Genomic DNA, 22,599 nt, shown 5'->3' on the forward strand with positions numbered 1-22,599 from the left:
TTAGGAAGGTGATATTTTGCTAAGAAGCAGTTCTCACCATCTACTTAGCAGGAAAATCTCCTGGGCTGTGGTTACAGCAACTAAGTCCAAGTACAAAGACATTCCTCTGAAAATTAGAGAGAAAGACCTTATTTTTTTCCTTTTAATTGACATTTCATACCTTCAGCGGTAAAATCTATTTTGCAAAGTGCTTTGCACATGGTAATTAGGCCTCATCACACCCCTCACCTTAGGAAGGGCTGTCACAGACAGAGAAATGCAAATACACAAAAGTAAACACCTTGCCTCTCATCTCCCAGTGACTCTGTGGCACAGGCAGAAATGAAACCCAGGCATCCTGCCTCTCTCATTTTTGAGCTCATCTCTCCCTGCCACCATCAGATAAAGGAGAAAACCCTTTTCTGCTCAGTAGCCATAATCTGCTTCCTATTCTACTGCCCTCCTACCAGCCAGCCCTGCCAGCAGAGAGGCTGAGAGCAGAGGGCACAGGCATCTCCCCTGAGGTTAAATGGACATCACCAAAGTCACAGGATTTCCCTCCCCTTTGCTGGAGGAGCAGCAGCCCAGTGGCACATCTCTGCATTGCTAAACTGCACTCTTTGCTTCTATCCACTGCCAGCACAAAGCAAAACACCAAGTTGCACAAAATTGCCCCAAGAGGAGACAGTTACCCATCTACAGCATCAACCATCTACCCATCAACCGGCCTAAAGTGGTACATCTACTGATCAGGCTTTATATAAGGTAACTGCAGGCATTCCTTTCCTTTTTTTTTTTTTTTTCTATGAGGACAGAGGCATACTGCTGAGTTTTTAGAAGTAGATACTGGTTAATTATTCTTTCTTAAAGCTTTCAAGGGGGTTAGAGCTAAGTAAAGAGTGAAGAATAATACTAGTTGCCTTACTCCCAAATTTAAATGTTAAGTGCTGACAGTTTGTGTTTTTCTCTGCCACTAAACACTCACTTGAAGGCTGCTGTCTCTTTGCAGAGCACCAGCTGTGCACCTACACTAAGACTGAGCATGGGGTTTGTTGAAGGGCTCAATTTCAGACACACCAAAATGCCTCCTGGCCACCACGGTGCAGAACCAGGCTGCAAAAAGAGGGTAAGAAAGAAGTTTAACCTTCAGAGTCCCCAGTAAAAGGCAGCATGGAGCTCCTGTCCACATGAGTAGCCCTGGGGAGAGCTGGGCCACAGGGAGCCCCTGGAAACCTTCCTCAAAGAGACTGAGAGAAGGGGGACATTCCTTGATGGCTCTGCACACACCTTGCTTCTAGCCCAGGAAGCAGAATGGGACACAGGCATGGTCTCCATCTCTCTCCAAGCTGAAGCAGAAGGAGATCTAAAAGGCTCTGCCTACACCACAACCAAAGCTGAGCTCCTGGGACATGCATGGCAGCCAACACCTCTGGCTGCTTACACTGCATCCTGCTCCCTCCACTACCTGCTCCTGGAAGACAGCCATGGTTTGGGAAAGGTCAGTCCAGAGTACTACTCAGATCCCTTAAAAAAAGAGATAATTTTATGAAACATCAGCATCTGCTTCCATGTTGGTAAAGAGAGAGGGCAGGCACTACATTGAATGCATTTGTTTGCTCTGAAACCACTCTGACAGGGTCTGACACCTTCAACCTACCTTTTTAAATTAGTAATTTTTAATTAAAACAATTCAACAATTCTACACAGACATGACCAACTCTCCTTCCTGAGACACTGGTACCTCCCTGCAGTTTGGGCTTCTGCACCCAGAGCTGAAGCTGCTGAGATCTGTTTCTAGAGGGGTGAGGTCACTGCCTTGACTCCAGGCCTGGAGCAACATCATTTGCTCTTGTCCCTAATGATATCATGAGGCTTCAGCCCTTAAAAGACTTCTTATCAGCAGCAGAGAAAAGAAATGCCTGGGAGGTTCCAAAAACTCATGTCTGAAGGCGTAATAGGTTGATTTATGAGTCTGGGTTTCTCCCACTGTGGCTCAGTAAATGTTAAATTAGGATTTTGTTCAGGGCTGGCTGATCATTTCCTGCTTTGTCAGCTTTACTAAAGGAGCAGCCTCTGTTCCTCTTCCAGAAGCACAGCCTCTCTGACAAGAATAACTTGAAAAAACAAGAGCAGCTCAAATTCCAACAGCACTAATTCATCATTAAGACCAAACTCCTTTCTGTTAGATCATTTTAAAAAAGCCTAAGCCAGGCTCTAAGGAATAGAGAGCCAAACAACATGGAATAAAAGCACTCAGAACCCTAATGAAAAAGTGCTGTGTTGGCACTGGGTGGAGGAGCAGGTCAGATCCTACCTGACACCAGCAGCCAACCTGGCAGACTCCAGGAAGGACAAGGCACTCCTGAGGATTTAGCTCCTGGAAGTGGCAAAATGCTTTGGGTTCTCTACTAATTTTGCAGCTCTGTGTGCAGAGCATGGACATGTGTGACCTGTGAATAAAATTCTGCCTGCTCTCAGTTAGACACAATATATGGGAGGTACATCCTAGGACTGGAAATTCATAGTAAACCAGAGGAAAACTGGGCCATAAGCTCTCAGTGGTTAAAGGGAGGTGTGGGAAATGTCCCAGTGGCTGAGCCAGGATGCATTTTGCAAAAGATTTAGAATGAAAGCTGTTTTATAAAATGTCACAGGGAAGGAGGAGCCTCAAGCATCTGTGAATTTACCAGCATCATCCAAGAGGCAGTTAGATGTGTAAATACAGTGGTTGTGTGCTTATTTCTGGCTCCCAGTGTATAACCCTGTGCAGGACAAATTTGTCAGCTCTATGAGGATTCAGATTTGTTACACAGAGGTGAGCAGCCCCACAGATGGACATTATGCACCAAAGAAATGTTTGAAATGGTTGAAGAGCACTAACCTGTTGTGCTAGAGGCAGATCTGAAGTGGGCAGTCCAAGCCTAAAGCAAACCAAACCTATCACAGGTTTGGGGTTTGGGTGGATACAGACCTGGGGCTCTGGGGGAAAAACTCATGATGATTTTTAAGAATTCCTGCTAGTCAGTACAGAAATGTCCCTAGGAATTGCAATGTTAAGTGCCCATCATGCAGAAATGATCAGGCCAACACGTAGCTTTTAAAAAAAGTTAGGTAAGTATTCCACATCCCAACCACTTCAGGAATAAAACCCACAGCTGAGGCAATGCCAGTGGAGCACATGGAATACAGACAGATGAATGAACTCAAGACAGAGCACAGACAGAAGGGATGTGAAAAAGGTGTGGAAAAAGGTACAGAGCAAGATGGTGTAGCTGTTGCTAAGTCTTCCAAAGAGAAATAGCTGGAGCTGAAATTAAATAAAAACTTTTTTCCTCGTGTCCAAGTATCTGAGAACAGAACTTTCTGCTGCAGGATGATATTGGGGAAAAAAAATCCTAAAAAATGCAAGACTGAAATAAGACTCAAAGAATCAGTCTCCAGGGTGGAGTGGTTGCCAGGTTTATTGAAAGGAGCCAATTCTATGAACTCTGAAGCTCCCTTTGTCAAACGACACTAGAGACAAAACACTAGGTTAAAAGGAACACTGATCTTTTTATAAAGGGTCATTCTTATGTTGCTCAAATACTATTAACCTTAAAAATTATTCGTATTTTAGATGGTCTCTGTTATGCAGATTCAGTGAAGAGAGTTTTCAGGGCCAGGCCCAGCCCCAGCTTGTTTAAGATTAACCAGTTGCTAGGGAAGAAACAAAGCCAGTAAGAGACTGGGGGAAGGAGGTACAAGGTGTTATCTGTAGCAGCCCATTCCAACATCCAAGGTACCACAAAACCTGCTCCTCATCACCTGGGCTCTCCTCTGAAGAAGGTGGCAATGGAGACCATGCCTTAGGGTGCCACTGTCCTCAGCGAGGGAAGCTTTAGGGTGGCTGGGGCCCTGGCTGGGGCTGTACACTGCATGGCTGCAGTGGCAAAGTGCATTTTGTTCCAAATGGCTCAAGTGATTTAGGTGAAAAAAATCTGTCATTGTATTCCCTCCAACAGCCACTTCAGTGTCTGACACAGACTGACAGCCTGAGGAGCAGGGACACATTCCTTCAGCTTCCCTCACACAAAGAGATCCCTAGGATCAAGCTTGACGTTTCTGCTCAATAACATGGCACCAGCTCTGTGATTTCCTCAGGCTGGGCTCACCTCTTTAATCAAGTCATTCCACAAACAAATTTGCCCCCACACAGAAATGGGGCACACTAAAAGGGACCATTTACTCTAAACTACACAGACCTCAAATGATTCCTTGGAGTTCTGAGAGGAACTTTCCCTGCTAGCACCCTCCTTGATCCATTGGAAAGATGAGGCTCCTGGAGCAGCAGTGTTTGGGAGGTACTTGTGCCTCTCTTGGGCTGCTCTCACTCACAGGTTTGCATGGATGCATCATATTTTATTTTCTCTTTGGCCCAAACACACCTCCTTTGCAGGACCCACTCTGCTAAGGCAGAACCTGCTGAACTCCTTACCCCACACCATCCTACTGACCCTCATGGAGAAACATCACACTGTGCAAGTCCTCTGTCTGAAATTTGAACAAATATTTTTGCCAGCAGGTTTTGCTGCCCAGAACTGCTCACTCAGAAATCTGCAGAGTCATATGATCAAAGGGGCTTTCCCCCCTAACCCCCCAGAAGAATTTGGACTGCCTGAGCTGTCCTATTAAGGTAATACCTTAAAAAGCAGAAAGTTGGGTGTGCCTGGGCAGCCATTTACCTCTTTTCAGGCTATCAGGCCTGCATGGAACTGAGAGACAAAAGGGGAATGTGCAAGTCCACAATGCAAGGATTAGATTCTTTGCTAAGTCCAGAGCAGAGAAAATAGCTGGAGAGAGGCACTGCTGCTGAGTGCATCCATCTGTGGGGAGAGGAATGTGAGCAGAACAGAGGCAGAGAGGGAAAGGAGGCATGGTACTTGGTAGCCTACAAGCTCTCCTCCTTTCTAGTGATAGCCATGAACAAAACCTCCTTCCAAAACAGGTTAAAAATGAGATTTCTGCTGAAACATCAACATTTTCCCAGATGGAGAGCAGCAGCTGGGTTTGCAGCACATTTTCTCTAAATGTTTCCTGTGCTTATGGCACGTGGGTAACCTCAGGTGTGACCTCCAGACCGTGGCATTTCTTTACCAATTTGTTGTCTGACCCTGCCCAGGAGCTGCCCAGACAGATGGATGAAGCCACTGCCACCAGGCTTCTGGCAGGTAAGTATTGGTTCTGTTTGGAAAGGCTTGAGAAGTGTCCAGGCTGGCAAATGTTACAGGGATGGCTGTGAGCTCACTTTGTGTTTTATCCTCTCGTGGAACAGCTACAAAGATGAGAAAAGAGTTTGTGAGCTCCAGGGCCTAAAGCAACATAGGGTGCACTCCCTCTCCCACTTTATCATACCAAGGAATCACAGCCAATCTTCAAAAGCAGGCATTTGGGAAAACATTTCCAATTAAAGAGCACAAGTGAATGGGCTCCCACAAAGCCCAAGCCCCAGCATCAATCTGCTGTGCATCAAGGCTCCTGCTGTACTCTGGAGCTCTTTGTAACACACAGAGCTGGGAAAAGGGAGCTATAAAACTGCAAGCCAGCTTAGAGTGCCAGCTCCCAACTTTTATTGCAGCAAGAGTTGCCATCATTGATACCCTGGGACATAAGCTAGGCCAAAGAACTAGACCCATGGGGAGACAGAGTCAGCTAATAGGTCTGGAGACTGAAGTTCCCCTCATGGCAGCTTTCTAATACTCTTAGAGTTCCTCCCACCCCCCCAGATCCCCAAAGCATTCATCATGCTTTGGAAAAGTCAAGGTCTCACTTGGGCTTTCCTGGCTGCAAGTGAAAGGGCCACATGACACAGCTCTCCTCAAGGTGCTCCAGGGGAACTGGAAAAGCAGCAAAGAAACTGCACCATAAAATCAAAAGATGAGAATTATTCCCACTAAATCATCTCCCTCACCCCCCCAGCCTCCTGCTCCAGCAAAGCAGAGTCAAAAACTGCACTGGAAACAAAGCTCTCCTTTTGTTCTCTAAAGAGCAGAAGTCTTTTTATATTTAAATGAAAATCTGTCAAACTAATTAAGTGAATATGTAACGGTCTCATTTTGTCCTCATTAGGGCACATGGTAAGGGCCATAAATTCCTCTGGCAGAGGGTGTATGTGTGAACATGAGGGTCTGGTGATGCCTCAGCAACTTCAGGCTGGCCTGGGCCTTTTGTCTTTAGGTTAGACCTTGCAAGGCAAACAAAAGCCCCAGTATTGCTTAAATTAGATGCAAAGGGCTATGTTACAGCAATATTATAAGCATGATCCTCGTGCACACAAACAAACCAGGGGCTGGGAGGGATGGTTCCCACCGTGACTGCAACGTGGCCCTTGGGTAGGGCTGTAATGGGAGGCATTGTCCCAGATGATGTCCAATTTTCTGCTTGAAGATGTATGGGCAATACAGCTGTTGCCATGGGTTGCTCTGAATATACTGGCAGCAGAAATTCATTGGGGTTTTGGGCTTTTTTGACATCCACAGAGAAAAGGAAAAAAAAAAAAAGAAATAAAGAAATATGGACCAGCAGCACTGAAATCAAAGTGTCTGTATTTTATCTCACTTGTGACTGACACTCTCACTCTCTTCTCTTCAACAAAGAAACTTTCCTCACATACTAAGGATGGATCACTTTTGAAGTAAAACTGGGCTGGAATGAAAACAGATCTCAGTCTGAATTAAACAAATGAAGAGGGAAAAAATCAGCATCAAGGAACATCAGTACCACGTCAGGTGGAAAATCCTGAGGAACATTTAGGTTCTGGAGACCTGCAACAACAGCAGCTCAGTTAGAGATGAACTCCTGGACACCACGAGCCAGAGGATGCAGACAACTCATCTTTTCACCTCAAGCCTGGGGTAGAGTGTCTGCATTTAAATGCAGCTGTGGGTAACCTCTGGGGACCACGCTGCTAGAGGAAGGCTGACACAGACCTGGTGACTGCCAGGGTCACCAGCAGCTCCAGCTGCACCAGCTGGGAAAGACCTGCAAGTTCAGACCAGCAGTTCTCCTACCCTGGAGACAGCCTTCACATGGAATCACCAGGAGATTTCCAGGGTTTTATCCAAAGAAACAAAAGGTATAACTTGATGCTAAGGGACAGTTAAACTGAGCTGGGGTTTGTGTCCCCTCAGTGCAGCTCATACCAACAGCCTCATCCCTGCAGTTCAAGCTGGCAACTCACAGACCACAGTCCTGGGTTGCTGAAAAGAGTTTTTAAGGAGGAAAAAGATATTAAAGATGAAGAGAGCATTGCATAACCCATCAAAATATCTGTCCCAGATCACTGAAGAAGTAAGCATGACTGAAGACACCAAGTGCATTGTCTTACTCCCCCAGTTCCTGTGCAGGTCTCTCAGTGGGAAGGCAAGGCTGGCAGAGCATGGTTAGGAGTGAGTAAGCTCCTGATTAAAGCTAAGCCCCAGATCTCCTGTTGCAGAAGCTTTGCTGGTTTCCCCTGAATGAGATCAAAAGCAAAAGAAAAAATATAGGAGGAGGTGAAAGGCTAATGGCTCCTGAAAATAGTTTGGTGGTGATAGGGCTGAGATTATTTCTTCAATGTTTCTCCCATTAAAAGCAGGCAGGTATCAGATTTTAATGGCTTGCTTTTTCCCATCTCAGCAGGACCAGAAAGACTTTACTTCCCTGTTCTCCACAGCTGCCTTGCAGGAGAAATGCTTTACCTGCCCTCTTATCATGGTTAAATGATACCTGCACTTGAAAGCAGGATTTTTACCCTTCTCTACAACCTTAGGCAAATATACCCAGTTCTCAGAGAGCTGACAGGAAGGCAAATCACCTCCTGCAAACTGACAGCTGTCAAGTGATAATAACTGCCTGCAATAGGGAGAGCTTCATCCCCCCTCCTGCACCTATCAGCTTTCAGTGAAATTATAGCCTCCTCCCTGTGATCAAGCCAGCAGAGCTGTTCAAACACAGCCCTGAGCACTGAGGAGGGGGCTGCTGCTTTTCCTTCCCTGCATGACATCTCTAGCCAGATGACACCAAACACCTGAAAGATTTATTTTGGTTTGCCAGTTCCCTGACCCCATCTCCTTTATGGGGGATTCTCTAAAAGTTCCTGTGTTAGGCAGAGAAATACTGAAGAAATCAATAGACTGTTTGATAAAATGAATAGCCCTAACTCCTGAATGTCTCACCTCAAACCTCTTCAAACTCTGACATGAAATTACAACATGTAATTCTGTGCCTTGAGGGAATTAAGACACTTGCTTAAAAACAATCCTCTTTGTTGAGTCACCTCAAGAGGTTGAGTAAATTGCAGGAATGAGGCCACAGCTACTTGACAGCAGGAAATACAAAGGTTAAGGTGTGGGGAGAAAAGAAATCTGCATTTCTGAATTGAATTTCCAGGAGAAAGGAAGGAGTAAAACCATTCACTCAGACAGACAGACAGTTCCCACCCCTGCTGCCTGAATAAAGGTTCTTTCAGCATTAACCCTTCCTGCCAGCACATCCTCTCAGTGCTGTTGGCTTTAAGAGACAGAGTTCTTGTAGGGCAAAATTTTCCAGGGTGTAAAGGTTTGCACCTCTCATTCACAGGAGTGGTGATGAGTTATCTAAAAGCTCCAAGAGTCTGCTCTCACCATTTGGCCATGGAGCAAAGCTCCCCAGCTGGAACACAAGTGCTGTATAGCACAACCGACCAACACACTGGGGTTTTACACCAGTTATAACCTTGGCATCTGTAAGAATAAAGTATAAAGGTCTTTGTTTTATCAAGAAGGACAATAGAGACTTTGCTGAATATACCTCATGACAACTACAGATCTGCTACTGATTTGGAAACAACGAGATTTTGTCAATTAACAATAAATTACACCCAGCTCATGTCCCTAGACTGTGACAGCTCAGAAAGGAGAACACCTCCCCAAACCAAACCCAAGCTGAGCTCTATAAAGACCCTTTTCTCCTCTGGCACACATCACTGCAGCAGGAATCCCAGCCCCAAGCCCAGCCCTGATCCTGCTTATTCATGAGGACGGATCTGCGGGAGCGGGGATGAGGGTGAGGAAGAATTTTTTTATGAAGGAAAAAAAAAAAAAAAACAAAACCAAAAAAAAGCAGCAGCCCCATTCCTGAGCTGCTGTTGCTATGGGCCTGCGGGGCTCACAACAGATGGCAGCAGAGCCATCCCCGAAGCGGCTCTGAAGCTCTCCACTCAAGCATAGCATTCGCATTCCCCGCATTCCTCCGGCCCTGGCTTGGGCACAGGGAGGGCTCTTCCCCCTCCAGACCTCTCTCCTCTCTCTCCTCCAGGTGCCTGGGCCAAGCCCTGTAAGTCCTCCCCCCCCGCCTTTCCCTCTCCATCCCTGCATTTTCCCACAGCTGAGCTCAGAGAATCACAGAATCACCGATTTGGGTCGGAAGGGACCTCTCAAGGTCACCCAGTCCAACCCCCTGCAGCCAGCAGGGACACCCCCAGCTCTATCAGGTTGCATAAATGTTGCTTTCAGTATATTTGGCATCCTGGTTCCATTTCAGATTCATGCTGCATTAGGAGGGGTTTTACTACTCCCTGAGGAACTGCAGGACCAAGCTCCCAGCATCCTGCTCCCAGCAGGAAGGAGGAGAGGTCCCTTGCAACCCAAATCATTCTAGGATTAGAAGCACCAGGTGGGGAAAAGTGTGACTTAAGCAGCAGAGATGTCCAGGTGTAGAGAAAACAGACACCAGAAGTGGCATCACTGAACTCCAGGACAGCATCCTACCTTGCTGCTCCATCTGGTCTGGTGTAGGGCAGGAGTACCTGCAGGAGCCCCTGGAATATGCACCAGCCCTGGTGAGAAGACCCTTCTGCTGGGGAGTTCATGCTCTCAGCCTTCAGCTCTGCTCCCTGCAGAATCCTGGCTGAGAAGCTGAGCCTGCCTCTGACCACAGGGCAGGAGCAGGCTGGAGGCCAGTCAGTCCAGCACAGTCCTGCAGGACATTCTGGTTTGACACCAAATGGTTCCCTTCTGGTTTCCTGAACCCAAACTGCCTTGCTGCCTCTGCTGTAAGGACTGCAGTGTGATTTGCCTGTCCCTGCTGATCACACAGAAGAGGGCTCTTTGGGGCTGATTTGCCTTTGGCTGCTGGGGTCACTGCTTTTTTTTTTCTTCTTTGATTTTCTTTTTGATTTTAGAGGGGTGTTAGGAGGGAGACAACGTGGCAGATGCTGTAGGGTAACAAGGAAGAGCAGTGCTGGCCCTGTGCAGCTGGCTGTGTGCTTTGTGCTGAGCTGCAGGGCTGCCTGGAAAATGTGCAGGTTCAACCAAAATCCTTGGCCACTCTCCTCTATGGCTGTGACTTGCCTGACCTTCCTAAATATTGTCCTTCCAAAGCAACAGGGGATGAAGTCATTTTTTGGTTCGTTTTTCTTCTGCTGCAGATAAGGAGCAAGCATTAAGTTTGAGAAAAGAAAAGAGTATGACTTCTGCTAAAAGTTGGTTTGTGTGTCTGCATGTGCAGCCTTTTCTGTGCAGGCATGCAGGAAAATTTCCTTCCCTCTCACACACACAATGGTTTAGATTTGGTATTTATGAGCTTAAGTTAGAAATAAAGGAGGAATGAAGTTTCCAGGTGGCTCTTTCTTTCTTTAATCTTTCCTATGTTTCTCCCTCTCTCTCCCTCTCGTTTCTATCAGTCTTTAATCAAATTCCTGCTGTTACTTTTGTTGAACAAAAGGAGATGCTGGCACAGCCCTGAAGTGCCTATGCACATGGGTTGCCCTATAACAGCCAAGCTGCTAGGATTTATTGTGAAATGGTCCCTGCAGGCTGTAATTTCTAAGGAGCAAAAAATAAACGTCCAGGCTTTGGCAACTGAGGCAAATGTTAATATCTGGTATTTCTCCAGCCACTTGGGTTTCTATGAGGTATTGCCATTAACCCTTCAAAGGCTTCAGGAAGACTTATCTTGAAGAGACTATAAAACAGATCAGAGAAAACAGCAACATCACCCCTAGAGGATTTTTTTCAATTCACCTGCAGCAAGCAACCATCAGGTCTCTTTAAGTCAGACATCTCTTAAAATTTCAGATACTATGTACCTCACCTTTTTCCACGTTATATACTACAGAGCATTAAATCTCTCTGCTCAAATTCTTCCCAGGATGAGAGACAGAATATATGTCTGGCTCATCTACAGCCTGATAAGAAGACCACAGGAGATGTCAAATCACTCAGGCAAGCAGTGGATTAGAACCCAAGCTAATCCCTTGCCTGTACATGATTGTCCAGACTAATTTATAGCTGAATGCTTCATTTGCAGAGCTTCCTGCAGCCTCGTGGTGTACATGAGTCCTCCAGTGAAGGATGGGAGGTCCCTCACATCACTGCAGCCTGGGAACATGCCCACCCATGCAAACCTCAGGCCATGCCTTGGGCTGATGGGATCTGTGTTGTAAAACAGATTCTTTCCCCTCTGTCAGCTCCACTGCTTCAGGAATCTCCAAGGCTGCTCCCATGCCCAATAGTTTTGCCCTTGATGGCCCATTCTGACACCCACCCAGTGTGCATGGGACAGCTGCCTTGGGAGAAGTCAGTCCAGTGCTCCAAAGGCTGAAGCTGACAGCACAAGGACAGTCCTTGCCCAGACAGGTGCTTCTTTACATTTGTTTTTAAAGAGCTGGCTCCAACAAGGCAAAAGAAGGAAATCTGAAGTGACTGGGAATTTCCTACTGTAATCAGTCCAAGTTTTATTGAACAAATCTTCCCTCTCTTTAAACTGCCAACTTCCACTGGATCATCAGGTTGTATAAAAAACACACAGCTCCAACAATTTCAGCTGAGTGCATAGCTCCAGGTTGGGCCCATATTCACCAAAAAACCCACCCCCAACAAACCTCAAGTTAAAGATATCCTAACAGCAATGAAGCAGCTAATGAGTTTAAAGATTAGTTAATGGGTTTACTAAAGGAGTTAATGTCTCAGGAAACAATCAAACCAAAGTTCAATGAACTTAGCTGTATGATTCACAGCCCATCTGAAAGGCTGGAGAGGTGTGTGTATAAGATACAACAGCTCTTCAACTAATGTCAGTTTGTTCATGCCCACACTGGAGCTGTGCTATTGCCACCTCTCAGGAATCAGCCTCTTCCACATCCTCTTTCTGCTCTCTGCAACGTTACCAGATGAATCAAAGGAGGATATTTGCCACTAAACACTGACACCAGGCAGTGGCTTGGCCTGACAGCTGTAAACAGCTCTCAGCTTATAAAAGGTGAAGCCCAAAATGTGCCACCTACTCGAGCAGGGACTCCTCCAGACTGCAGAACTGTAGGATGCCCCCAACACATCATCCTCACCGTGTGTCTGTGAGGCAGATCCTCTGCTGCACTCAGCACCCTGGTACACAGCATTATTATAAACACCCTTTGACTCCAAGGGAGGGGATGGCTTAAACATGCTGTACAGCTCTGGAGGCTCTCAGAATTTCACCTCTCCCGAGAAATTCTGGCACTTTCCTAGCCCGAAGGCCAGGAGAGTTGCTTACACCACTCGGCAGCTGGCCTGGGGACAGGGGCACAGCCCTGGCTCTCTGTTTGCTGCGAGCTCACTCACCACAGCAGCTGAAAAACCCCCTGGACACTCTGTAGTTTGTGATGCTCACGACGTTGAGGACTCAGAGAATCTCTCAGCCTCCTGTCCTCCCTTTCCCAAAGCCCAGGTCCCACAAAGCGGGCTTTCCTGCTGCTGCTGGGAGGCTCCTTACCTTGCGAGGCACCAGCCCAAGGCTCAGCTATCCCCATCCCTGCCTGTCATCTGGAGAGCCCAGTCCTCGGAGGAGGAGGAGGAGGAGGAAGGGAGGGCAGTCCCGGCTCTGGCAGCGGAGCCCCGGGAGCCCAGCGCTGCGGTACAGGTGCTGCGCACTGAGCCAGCTCAGGACCAAGGCGGCTGGAAAAAAAGCAGGAGGTTTGCTGAGCAGAGGCAGCTCGGGTTACTGCCCTCCTCCCAAGCACTCGTCAGCAGGCCTGACAGGCAGGAGCCGAGCCCGAGAGGAGGAAAGGGGGAAATGTGCGGAGTGAAAGTGGCACTCGGCTCTGACACCCCCCCCCCCTCCTCCCCTCAACACTGCGGGGTGGGGGGAGAGAGGGGAAAAGAAATGAAAACCCATCAGCAAGGCTTCTCAGCAGGGCAGGAGTCATTTCTTGTTGAAAGTCACCCTAAGAAGTTCATCGGGAACACAGAAAGTCCCGGGAAAGGAGAGTGGGGGGGCAGACCCCAGGGGAGGTGTAGCAGGGGCTCAGCCCCCAGGGCAGGACACAGCAATCCTACTGCGGGGCCAGGGATGGAAAAACCCCCATCGGGTTCCCTTCTGCCTCCTGAAAGCTTTGGGGGTCCCCCCACCCCTTCTCCTGGCAGAGGAGCAGGCTGTGGGCATGTGGCTCTGGGTGAAGGCCATGGAAACAGCACAAAAATGCAGAGTTTTTGCTGTCAGCACACTGGAACCATCCTGACCCAGGTTCAGTTGCCCCCTGCCCACCAGCCTGCCCTAAGATCCAGGAGAAGGCTGAAAACACACATTAAATACATGTGATGTAACCTAATCTGTGTGATATATCTGAAATTAACCTGCTTTCCATATAGAGAGCAAAATATTTCATTTCGGGCCAAATCACACAATTTCACTTCCATTTCACCCTATTTTTTCCTCCCAATTTGGCTGTTGGACCAAAACATTCATTACTCACAACCTCACCCATGCTTTTTACCATAATTCTCCAATGTCTCCTTTACTTCAAGAGCCCAAATGCATCGTCCTTTTGAGAGCAGATAATTTCCTGACACCCCCCAGGCAGAAGAGCTGCATCTCCTTTTCACAAGGGAGGCACAGATGGAGCAATGCCACAGGAACCAAACCCAGCACCCCAGGCCCAACACCAGGATGCTGGAGGAGTTTCCCAGCTCCCCAGGACAGAGATGGCACTTTGCTGCTTCCCTTCTCCTCCTGCAATTCCACCTCACAACAGCAGTAATTTTAAAAAGCCTGAGCAGACTATGAGGTAACTCTAAGCTGAGTTTACTGATCCTTTTTCAGCAACTGAAAGAGGTGTTTTTAACCAGTATTTCTGATTTTAATTAGCTCAGGCATTCTCCAATAGAAAAATAAAAGTTATGGTGTATTTATGCAGGTATAGTCTCCATGAAAATGTTTTACTGACATTTTTTAATGCCAAAGTCAAAGCAGGGACAAAGATAAAGAAATGGATGTGGGGAAAAAACCCCCCCCTTGTATATTCTAGAGCTATTGGTGTAACCAGTGTTTTGGGCAGGTGCATCCACCTGAATACTCTTTGTCCACCTGCATTTGTGTGAGAGTTAGGCTGCCTTTCCCTGCAGCCAGGAAGATCTGTGCATACAAAAGACCATTTGATCCTCTCTGTGCAGTTGCTGCTCTTCACTACTCCTTTGACTGAGATATTCCATTTATCCAGCCACAAGGGAGAAACAGTACCATGGGATTTGGATGGCCCACACAAGCCCATTCATGAAAAAATGTAAGGTGACCACTTCACCTGAACATCTGTTTTACTGAAGGAACCCAGGAAAATTCAATATCTGTCCACAGAATCATGTTGGTGCACATCAGCCTTTCCTCACCACACCTCCCTTTCAAATGAAATCTTGAATCAAGCAGGAAAAGTGTGGAAAAGTTTTAAGAGAATTTGTTTTATGTTCCTGGGTATTTACGTGGCTGAACAAAATTAATATTTAACCTGGCTGATGATATGTATACATCATCATGTATCAATGCCACCCAACTAACAACCCCCTTGTAAATCAATATTTATAGTCAGCTCCTGAAATGCAAGCCAAGCAGCTGCAGTCAGGGTGATGCCATCCAGTTCTGGGCAGTGCTCCCCCTGCAGCCACCTGGGCAGGTAACCAGAACCTGGCATCTGCCCAGGGACCTGAGAATCATAGAATCATAGAATCATAGAATCCTAGGGGTTGGAAGGGACCTGGAAAGATCATCTAGTCCAACCCCCCTGCCAGAGCAGGGCCCCCTAGAGTACATCCCCTAGGAACGTGTCCAGGTGGGTTTTGAATGTCTCCAGTGAAGGAGACTCCACAACCCCCCTGGGCAGCCTGTTCCAGGGCTCTGTCACCCTTACAGTAAAAAAATTTTTTCTGATATTCAACTTGAACCTCCTATGCTCCAATTTACACCCATTACCCCTTGTCCTGTCACTGGTCACCACTGAGAAAAGCCTAACTCCATCTCCCTGACACTCACCCCTTACATATTTGAAAACATTGATGAGGTCACCCCTCAGTCTCCTTTTCTCCAAACTAAAGAGCCCCAGCTCCCTCAGCCTTTCCTCATAAGGGAGATGTTCCACTCCCTTCATCATCTCAGTAGCTCTGTGCTGGACTCTTTCAAGCACTTCCCTGTCCTTCTTGAACTGAGGGGCCCAGAACTGGACACAATACTCCAGGTGTGGCCTCACCAATGCAGAATAGAGGGGGAGGAGAACCTCTCTTGACCTACTAACCACCCCCTTTCTAATGCACCCCAGGATGCCATTGGCCTTCTTGGCCACAAGGGCACATTGCTGGCTCATGGGCATCTTCTTGTCTACCAGGACCCCCAGGTCTCTTTCACCTACACTGCTCTCCAGCAGCTCAGCCCCCAACCTATACTGGGACATCGTGTTGTTCTTCCCCAAATGCAAAACTCTACACTTCCCCCTGTTGAATTTCATCATGTTCTCATGCCCTCTGCCTGAGGGCAGGCAGAGCACCCACTCCTGTTTGTCCCACTTCTCATCCTCCCGTGATCTGATCCTGCACAGACCTAATCCTCAGGAAAATCCAAAAGGAGGAGATTCACACACAAAAAAAATATTAAAAAAAAAAAAGCACTTTTGCGTGGTGCTGGCGAAGATTTCCCAGCTTTTCCAGTGTCACTTTCTGAAAAATCAACCCCCAGTTTGATTATTTTTTGCCTGGAGAAGGCAAACTAATGCAGATGGAGAGGGTGAGAGCAGATGTTTTCCCAAGATATTTCCCAAGGTATTTTCCCACTGTCCCCATCAGTGGCCTAAATCTTTTTTTTTTCTTTTTCCTTTTTTTTCTCCCTAAAATTGTATCTAGGTCTTCTTCACACTTGCTACTCACTGTGGGAAATTTCCTAAAAGCCTGTCAGCCCTAAGCTGGAGCTAATTAAATCCTAGACAGTAAGCCTGTTGCCAGAGATTTCAAAATTAAATTCTGTTCAACTCTTAGCTGTCTGCCCTGTGTTTCACTGACCCTTCCTAAGAAGATAGGAACTGCAAACATTTTGATGAAGGCTCAGAAAACTCCTCTAATGAACATACTGATTATTGAGGTCGTTAAACCCTTCCCAGTTTGACCCAGCACACAAGGAAATTTTCAAGCCTGTCCTTACCTGGGAAGAGGCTGCAGAGACAGAGGGGCAGGATCCTGATGGGCTCTGGCTGGTGGCACCCATGAGCACCAGCTGAGGAGCTGTCTGGTCATGTAAGGCATCAGCTGAAGGCTTATTGTTCCAGAGGGGGAAAAAGAGAAAATTTCAAGGACTCCCTCCCTGTCCCACAGCAGAGCACCTGTGACACCTGCCAGAAGAGGAGCTGAGAAACAAGGAGACGTGGAGGAGCTGCCAACTGAACATGGGCCAGTGCTAGCCACCAGAGCACCCTGCCAGCCCTCTGCCAGGGCTAGTGCCAGCTCTGGCCTCTCCAGCTGCCAGCCCTAAAACTTCCATGGTCAGTAGATCTCCCCTTTCCCCATTCCCCCAGTCAGCACCACTGAATAAAAACTATCCACGTGGCATAGGAGCTCTCTGGAAACGTGCTCCTGCACTGCTACAGAATGGGTTTTGAGCCAACACCTATTCTAATTAACTTCATTCACAAAACCTGGATTTATTCAATGCAATTTTTTGGCGTGCTGTCAAATGCTACCCAAAATTACATTAGTGTGTCATGAGAGGGAAGGATTAGTGCACAGAGTTCTCTGAAGAAATGTGCTGGCACTTGTCTGGCTGTAGACATGCCAGCAGCTTCCCCTCTCTCCAGGAACAGCCCATTCCTCCTCTGACTGAGGGGAATCACTGCTCAGGGAGGGGCTGAGCCAAAGCCTCTCCCAGCCTCTGGGAATCTTCCCATCAGTTTCCATGGCCTTGAGTCAGCTCTGAGCCTCAGATGTCAGTGGTACTGTCAGTTGTACTGACACCTTCCTCCCACACTTCCACACTTCCATGGGGTCATTTATCAGATAGAGTGGAAGATGGTTTGATTCCTTTAGGTTGGTTTTTTTTGTTTATTTGGGATTTTTTTAAAGCCTTAGTTATAGCAATTTGCTGCCAAAAAACCAAACCAAACCAAACCAAACCAAAAAACCCCACCTATGGCATAAGTGTAAGTATATTGGTTGCTTGGGTTTAATTCCTGATCTTGCCACAGAGGTCTTTAAATGAGTTGACTTGAACCAGGTTTGTCTGAAAACACAACACTGGCCCTGCTGTGGCTGAGGAAAGCCCATGTAGCCCAGCACCTTCTCCCTGACATCACCTGCAAGCAGACACAGCAGGAAGAGGAAAAGAGCAGGACAAATCCACCTGCATGTCTAATGTCCTGGAATATTGTATCCACCCAGAGCATTGCATCCAGTTTTGATCCCTGCTGTACAAAAAGGTCCAGAGAAGAGCTACGAGGATGATCAGAGGAGTGGAGCACCTGGCATACAAGGAGAGGCTGAGAAACTGGGTCTGTTCAGCCTTGAGAAGAGAAGGCTCAGGGGAGACCTTATTGTGATGTTCCAGAACTTAAAGGGGGCCACAAATCAGCTGGAGACTCCCATGGGTCACAAGGAGTCACCTGGACAGGACAAGGGGCAATGGGCACAAGGTGCTCCTGGGGAGATTCCCATGGGACACAAGAGGGAAATTTTTCCCCATGAGGACAGTCAGACCTTGGAATGGTCTCCCAGGGGAAGGGGGGGATTCCCCCACTTTGGAAAGTTTGAAGTCTCAGCTCTCTGGGGTGCTGAGAGATCTCAGATAAACAATAATATCAGAAGGGTTGGAGCAGGGGATCCTTGAGGTCCCTTCCACCCTGGCACTCTGGGATTCTGGGATTCTATGACATGTCATCCCAGCCCCAGCAGGTGACAGGGCAGCCCCTGGCACAGAGCAGCAGGTTTTCCTCTGCCACAGGACTGGTGTACCCAGGGGGTGTATCCTGGGTGAATTCTCAGCCTGCTCAGAGCCTGGCTTAGCTCTGACACTCCCACTCTCAGGGCTACAGCTGCTCAGGTCTCCTCGTTCAGACAAGGGGGCCTGGGGACAAGGATGTGCCAAGAGAATAAGCTGAATAACCCAAGGAATCCCTAGGGAAGCATGAAAATGAACATGGAGATTACAGTTATAGACAAGGATAAGATTAATCCCTTCTTTTTGTACAGTCTTTAGCACAACAGGGAAATGAGGATAACGTTTTCTATCCCCTCTCCTTTATTTGATTTGTATTTTTAGTCCACAGCTCTTTGAGATGGAAAAGAACTGCAGGCACTGCTGAGCTTGAGGCAGACACAAACCTCCAACTGCTGACCCTGAAAGCAGAAAATCATCTGCCTTGAATACTGATCTTTCCTATGGTGGGATCTCTTGGTTTACTTACACCTCACTGCAGAGCTGCCCCAGAAAATGAGAGATACTGCAGCCAAATGTCCTTCCCTCTCCATGAAACACACCAGGAGAGCTGGGACAGGTAAAGCTGTGAGTAAAGCTGAGAGTAGGGATCAGGAGCAGAGCTGTAGTATCTATCTCAGTGATGATGCCCAGCACCAAGCCCCAAACATCAGATGGGAACAAGGTGCTCTCAGAAGCACCAAACTTGCATGCCTTGAGCCCCAGGAGTGCAACAAGATGGTTCCATGCTACAGGAACTGAATGTACTTGAGGTTTGATATAATGTTTTATTGCCAAATCAGTAATACTAAGTATGTCTGAGCACATAGATGCTGAGAACACACGTTTTGCACCTTTGGGGGATGCAGTTTTTCTGTCAAGCACAGCTCTGTGGAGATTCATGCTTCAGGCAGTCTCACTGCCTCTGCAAATGTCTCACAGCCCCAGGCAAAACCTATGTGCTGGCCTAGACCCTAAAACAAGGATCCCAGAAAAGCTCTGCAGGACTCCTGCATGTCAGCATGTAAAGAGTAAGGGCCTAAAACATTGGTTAATTCTCTGCAAAAAATTCTTCTTTCTCCACTAACAAAGTTTAATAGAGCTTTGCATTCCTTAGCCAAAACTGATGCTGGATCCAACAGTTTAAGGAATCAAAACACCCAATTCTGACCTGAGGTAACTCATCCAAACTCCATCCAGTCCATGGATGCTTTGCACCCACTGAGAACATGGAGCAGACTGCTGGTGGCAACCTCACTTCACTGTCATCTCACAAGGATCACTTGGTGCTTGCACCAGGCAGCAGTGGGTGCCAGAGCAGCTCTGAGGAAAGGCTGCAGGAGGTTTGGTTCAAGATTGTGTTAGAAAGGTCTCAGAGTTGTTGTCCCTCCAACTCTGGTTCCCTTCAGTGTGGTATTTGCAGAGCAGCTCCATTTGCCATCATGCCTCAGTGATCTAATTGCTGCTCTTACCACCAAGTCCAGTGTAAAAGTGTGTAAACAGTGTGATGCTCTGACAGCCATTCTTGCTTACTGACCTGTGCACAAGTCTATTTTTGGCAACTGCTGTAGGCCACTGGTTGCTGTAAAGCAGACAAGGCAATGCCCACGTTTTGAGCCTTATCTTCAGCCAATACAAGTGTGCTCAGCACAATAAGATGGAACTGATACCACTGCCAAGGCCTGAGCCCTTTTTTAATTGCACCCAACTCTGCATAGATACTGAAGTTGGAGAGCCTTTGACAGAAAAAACCCAAGCTGGATGAAATAACCCATCTTTCACACTTAAACTAAGCTTTATTTAGCTTATTTTAGCTTCCAGTCTCCTCCAGATGGTTAAAGATCAACTGAGGATCAGAAACTCCCTAAGGTAGTCTGCTGAGGACAGAAGAGAAACCTGTTAGAAAATGAATCAAACTGGTCTCTCCAGCTCCTCAGTGTGATTCACACTTACTGTGCCCAGTCTGGCAGCCCAGGAGCAAAAACATCTCCCCAGCATCAGCCTGCAGATTCCTCAGGTTTGATGAGACTGGTTCTGCTGGTACCAGCACTGCTGACATATCCTGCAGGCTCTGCTGGGAACCACTTGAGGAGCCCTCTCCCCTGAGCACCCAGTTTCTTGGCTGGCACCAGGGGCTGGTGCTGGGTTCTCCTTCCCTGTAGCACAAGGCTCTCTTGTCTCTTTGCCCAGTGCCCATTTCCAAAGCTGCTCCCCTCACTCTCTCTGTTTACCCAGGAGCTGCCTGGCAGGACTGAGCACTCCAGCAGTGCTATGCTCTGGTTGCTCAGGTATGAAACACATCAGAATAAAATGAATGTGCTTTCTTCTAGGCCAGCAGAGGAAAATGTCCTGAAAAGCCCTATATTAAAAAGCAGGGAAGGAGAAAACAGGTAATTTTGTTGTGTAATTCTAAATGTTTTATGTATCAGATGGCAGAAGAAGGACCAGAAGAGACCAGGAAGCTCCATCTCCCTTGCCAGTGGCAAGCACACAGAACATACTGGCAGCAGGGCATGGGGGGAAGGAAATCAGAATTCAACCTAGCAGGGACTGGAAAGTGCACCCAAGGTACACTCAAGCAGGCTCTGTAATTCCTTGGGATGCAAGCTAGTTTTACCCCAGCTTGTTCTGGCTCCAGCACAATGAGGTGTGAAGCCTCAGCATTTCTTTATTTATAACCACTCATATTTATTAAGCACCCTTGTGAGATAGGTAATTTTTCTCATCTCCATTTATTTTAGCCTTGCTTCTCATACTGAATTTTGTCTGATTTTCCCCTGACAGTCCCTTCACTATAACTATTCCCACTCTATTCCTCTGTTCCCAACATCAGCCTGATGCAGCCTGACACTGGGGCAGCAGTGCTGAGCTTTGCAGCTGCCATTCCAGGGGCAATAACCCAGCAGAGCCTCAGCCTGCCTCCAGACCCAGCAAGGTGCTGAACATCAAGTTCTCTTTAGTACCACAAGCAGGGGCTCTCTCTGCTGCCACCAGAACTGAAAGCTTACCTTTGTCCCAAAATAAAAACCAAGATTAAATAGCAGTCTGAGTATGCTACGTGGGCTGCACAAAAAGGGGTAAAATGCATTCTGTAGGTCCTCCTTGTCTCACCACAATACATCTGAATTAAAAAAAACCCTGCTCTTTCTGTCCAGTGTGATGCCTGGTGTCACTGTCACACTGCTATGGAGAGCTCCTGGGTTTTTATTTGGAAAAACAAAGAATCAAACCTTCGAAAACATGCTGACCTTGAATATGGTTTGGAAAGAACCAAAACTACATACACCAAGCAGACTTTGCTGTTGTTTGCATAGGACTTTTAAGGGGTAAAGTCCATGTCAGCCTGAGTTTGTGTCCCTCCCTAAGCAAGAGCTGTCATCAGTACTGATATCACAGGCTAAAAATTGAGTTTTCAGATCCACTTCCATTAAATCATTATGGTCAATTTACAAAAATCAGCCAAGCACTCCAGAAATAATTTATTTTCAGATGATGCAGTACTGCAAACCATCATCTTCTTCTTGCCCCAAACAATCCCAAGAGGGAAGCACAGGTGTGCTGCTTTTACCAGTCCCAGTGGCTAACCTCCTCATGTCTGGGGTAAAGACAGTCTGCACAGCCTTGGTACTGGAGCTTTTCCTCACCCCTGGGTTACAACCCTTTGTTTGTTCACATCTGATCACACAGATCTGCTGCCTGCCCAGCAGCATGCCCCTAGCTGAGATGAAGGCTCTCTGGGCCTCAGGCTCTGCACTGAGCAGCTTTGCTTTGCTTTCTTTTGCATCTTTCCACATCTCATTTCATGCTGTGGGAAATTCACTTTCCCCTTTCCTCTTTCTCAGCAATCTCCTCTGGGATCCTTCTTTTATCCCTTCTCATCCATTTTCCCTCTAGTGCTGGAGAATAAAAATTGCCTTCTACCTTGCACCAGCTGGCCAAAGTGCTGAGTCTTGCCACTTTAGTGATGGAGAGAATTCAGAAAAACTTCTGACTCGCTGTCCAAAAAGCAGTCAGGACCTCACATTTTTGTTCTTTTGCTGCTTTCATGCCAGCACTGCAGGGCCAGCTGGGACTGTGTCAGATTACCTGCACTGAGGGTTGGCCTCTTAGCTCGTAATTGCAGTTTTTTAGTTCTAAGTTTATGGATTGTCACTGAGCTTTAAGTGTGCACAAAGGGCTTAAAGTACCTTGGCAAGGGAATAGTATGTGAATGTAATACCTCTTAAAGTTATCGTGCTTGATCTTTCTAGTGGTGATGAAATGAAAGCATGAAAGGCTCCAAACCAAATTTTCTTCAAGTTCACTACAGTATTCCAAAGCAGGAAAACATCAAATACCTTTGCATACTCATTAGAAAGGAGATGAAAAGGTGAAAAGGTCCTGGGAACGTAAAAAATAAGGGAGAAGAAACTATTATGTTACACTGTGAAT

General features: G+C 47.1%; 1 protein-coding gene across 3 annotated transcripts in view; it reads right to left on the reverse strand.

The window, feature by feature from the left end:
- The window catches only part of SHROOM3 (shroom family member 3), a 132,535-nt gene that overhangs the window by 70,326 nt on the left and 39,610 nt on the right, over positions 1 to 22,599 (reverse strand). The window contains exon 1 of one of the 3 annotated variants that reach the window (XM_071744139.1): positions 12,727 to 12,769. The exons of 1 other annotated variant lie outside the window; for it this stretch is intronic. The gene's annotated coding sequence lies outside the window, so the exon portion shown is untranslated. Of the gene's footprint in view, positions 1 to 12,726; positions 12,770 to 22,599 lie in introns of those variants that run through there. One more of the 3 variants, XM_071744138.1, reaches the window with a different exon arrangement.

The sequence above is a fragment of the Heliangelus exortis genome, chromosome 4, assembly GCF_036169615.1.
Source record: "Heliangelus exortis chromosome 4, bHelExo1.hap1, whole genome shotgun sequence".
Taxonomy (NCBI): Eukaryota; Metazoa; Chordata; class Aves; order Apodiformes; family Trochilidae; genus Heliangelus; species Heliangelus exortis.